The sequence below is a fragment of the Tetrao urogallus genome, assembly GCF_951394365.1.
Source record: "Tetrao urogallus genome assembly, chromosome: 1".
NCBI classification, from domain to species: domain Eukaryota; kingdom Metazoa; phylum Chordata; class Aves; order Galliformes; family Phasianidae; genus Tetrao; species Tetrao urogallus.
The window spans coordinates 87,276,731-87,280,829 of record NC_136813.1 but is presented as its reverse complement, the minus strand read 5'-3'; positions in this window follow the sequence as shown (position 1 = coordinate 87,280,829).

The following is a 4,099-nucleotide window of genomic DNA, read 5'->3' as shown; positions in this document are numbered from 1 at the left end:
TTTGTATATATATTTGGTATTACAATTGCTTGTTAAAGTGGATCTTCTTATATCTGATTGCTGATATTTCAGTTGATTGTTATGTGTTGGAATAGTATTGTCCATGTCGTATCTTAGATTGTAAGTTCCCCAGAGCAGGAACCATGTCTTTCTCCATGTTTATGTACTGTCAAGCACACTGCTACCACTCATCAGATAACTGCACTCACACAAGTGGTGTTGTATTCGGAGAAAAAGAAATTCAGAGCTGAAAACTACAAAAAGGCTTCCTGTATGCAACTTATGTGAGTCACTTCTCCCTCAGCTGGCTTTTGAAAGCGATTGAGATTTCCATTGTACAGCAGTTTAAATAAATGCATTTTCTGTCACATCCATTCTTTGCCTGTAAAAGTATTAATTTAACCCTAGCTAGCAGCACTAGCATCTGTAAAAGTAAGTTTTCTTCATCATGATGGTTATAATTTATGTAAAGGTTTCCCCCTTGCCTCCTGCTAATGTTTCTGGTGCTGTGTATACATTTACTTGTGTCCCAAGGGATGTACAAGATACATGAGCATATTCCTTTCTCATGAGAGGCAGAAGCAGATCAGACGTGATCAGATACCAAACAACAAAGAGAAAACGAGGTATTCTTCTTCCCCTCTTAACAAGTAGTACCATGGTTAACACTATTATGTAGGATAAGAATAATGATGTTGTTAATTGCGTACCTACCTGCCTCTACCATTGGCAGCCTGCCTGCAGGAGACTCCAACCACAAGGTTAAGTGCTCTTCTTTGAAGGAAAGAGATGTCCTGGCCCCTTCAACAGAGACTATGTTAATTTTCATGGATAAATCTGTATTCTCTGGCACGTGGAGGCAGAGAAAATTAATTCATATTTGTGCTCTGTGAGATGTTTACTGAGAAGGATGAAGCTTAAATTTCATCCCCTTGTGCAATTACTTGCTAGGAGAGTTATAATAACTGTTTATAGAAGAGAAGATAAAAAATACTTATTGCCAAAGTAGTCCATAGCTACACAACAAAAGGAGCTGTAACTTTGTGATGAACTCTGATCAAGGAGCTGGCTTTTTGAATGGAAATCTCCTGTATTGTGAGTGGGTGCATGAGCAACAGCTGAACAATAGGTCAATAGGCAACTTCAGGAAAAAGGAAGCTCATAAGCAGATATGACCACCACAGCAGATATGTGTCCACTGCTATCTCCAATCCAGTGAATTTTAGCTGCTGAGGATTATAAGCAGAAAAAGTGGCATATAGTGGATGGATTCACATGCTGCCCCTAATTAGCATTGCCTATTTCCATTTCCAAAGACTAATTACTGGGTTAGGTGAGCTATTGACCTGATCCAGTTCTTATTTGCCTGTAGGTGAAAATTCCTCCCTGGGAAAATGCTCCCCATCTCACTGGCAGCCAAATTGAGGTGCTGGGAATTGCTGCAGTAGTTTTGAGTGAAAGGACACCATACTTTGGGGGATGTGATAAATGCAGTGCAGTGAGACTGTGTTGACCATTTGTGGTAGCCTCAGTGTATCTCCAGGTTGCCTGAGCTTCATGCAGTTGATGGCCCATGTGCTCCAGTTTTCCTCTGCCCAGGCATCTCAGTGCACCAGGCGGGCCCCAAGGCTTCAGACTTGAAACAAACCCACCAAATCTCACGTATCCAGGAATTACTTGTTAAGGCAGAAATATGGCAACCATCTCCTTGAGGAGAGAATAATCTGACAAGCTGGTCAGGGAATGTGAGGAATGCTAAGCCTCACATGCAGGAGTGACGCACTGACCTGCCCTCAGCTGGTGGCACAGGACTCTCAATGCCTGGTGACAAAGCCAATGGGACAGCATACAGTTGCACTCACTGAGCGGACGTTTGGTGCTTTCTTTGGGATAATACTTGTTGGCGTTTACTGATCACCTTTTCTTCCAGACTAAAGGAGGCTGTGAGTATGCAAAGGACAAACTAGCTGAAAGCCAGCTGCTGCTCCATAGGAATGCCCTGTGTTTTCAACCATAACACTGATTCTGCTTGGAAAAGCTTAACACTTTCCGCAGTAATTCATTGCTACTTGGAAAATAAATAAGCTTTTCTAACTCCGGCAGGATGAAAAGCGGTAGCGCAAATACGTCAGCTAATTAATTAGATGCATTTGAAAGCATACTGTCTGCATTATTATATCGTTGATTTTTCACTGAGAGAAAACAGAGTTGGCTAACTGAGACTGCAGGTGCACTGTGCTTCACTGTGGATGAAAAATCATTTCTAGTTCACCACAAGGCTTAGTTAAAGCCTTAGTAAAATAAAGGAGCAAGCTGCTTTTGGTGGCACTTTGGTATGTAAAGTATTTTTCTTGATGACTGATGTTAGAAACTCCTAATATGCCAAAACAAGCTAAAATTAGGAAGGCTTCACATTGTGTTTCCTACAGATCCATATATGTCCGAGGGTGGTGGCTGGTTGCACTTAAAAAAAAGATGGTCAAATTTAACAGGCTGCTGAAATGTAAAAGAGGGACATCACAAAATACCTAAGTCGATAGAGTGAGTCAATGGCAGTTTTCCAGGAAAATAAGTATTAGGGCTACAACCTGTTGCTAGAAATGGAGAGGGGTAGGTATCAGGTCCAGTAGGCAGTTCATTGGAGAGAACTGAAATTATTCAGCAGTTTTGCCAATATGGCACTAGCCCTTGGCATTTGTTTTTGGTGATCTTTCTAGCCACCGTGTCTGTTCACCTGTCTTCCAGCTAATAAGACTTGCTAATCATTTCCTGTGTACTGCGAGATTATCAGTGCAAAAGGAGGTAAGCCTACTTTTCTGCATTCTTTGACAACCTCAGGAGGCTAGAGATAATCTTGACAAACAATCTGGGAAGATGAAAATTCGACATATTAATTTCTTCAGAAGACAGATTGAAAATATATGGTTTGATGTCAAATATCTTGAAGAATGTGGGCTGTTCCTGCAGTTGCAAAGTCATTGTCACCACACAGAAACAGCAATGCTCAGCTGAGACTCTCAGCCTTAGTAAGCTGCTGTCTCCATTTTGCTCATGAGGAAATAAGGTGCAGAGGCTGCATGAAGTGTTTAATGCCCACAGGTCGAGGATAATCGATTCTGAATCAGGTGTGGATTACGTGGGATGTATCCCTCTGCTTCAGAATACAGCATCCATGATTTTGCATGCAGTTTGGACATCTATCATTAGAAAATGGAGAGAGCCTTGAGGTTGTTAACTCAGGGAACTACAGGTCCCTTGCACCTGCTCTATGGTTGCCACAAATTCACTGAGGAAAGGTTTCATCCTCTAATAAGGATGCTTTGCAAAGAATACAGTTGATGTGTAAACAGGTGTATGAGAAGTTGAATTTTGATATCAGCCTGTCCAAACTCATTTTTGACCACAGCCTATTCAGTTAACTTCCTTGTGCTTTGCTTTCTCCATGAAAGATAAGAAAAAGAAAAAGAATAATCTTGTAGAAAATTTATGAGAATAAAATGAAAGCATCAATACATTGATCAGAAAATGGAAGTATAGCTTCCATTTTATAATATATTATATTATATATTATATAATTATATCCATATTATATAATGGAGCAATGACATCGGTGGACAAAGGAAAGGAAACTGACATCATCTACCTGGACTTGTGGCATGGCCTTTGACATGGTCCTGCACCACATCCTTATTTCTCAACTGGAGAGATATGGACTTCAAGGCTGGACGATCTGGTGGATGAGGAATTGGTTCGATGGCCGCAGCCAGAGGGCTGTGCTCAGTGGTTCTATATAGGTGCAGATGGAGGCTGGTAACAAGCAGTGTCCCCCAGGGTCCATCTTGGGACCAGTACTCTCAAACATCTTTATCAATAACATATATAATTGGATCAAGTTTGCTGCTGACACCAAGCTGAGTGGTGCAGGTGAATACAGCAGAAAGAAGGGCATCCAGAGAGACCTTGATAAACTCAAAAGGTGGACCCATGTGAACCTAGTGAGGTTCAACAAAGCCAAGTGTAAGGGATTGCACTGGGATTGGGGCAATCCCAAGTATACGTACAAGGAGAAGAAATTCTTGAGAGCAACTATGCAGAGAAG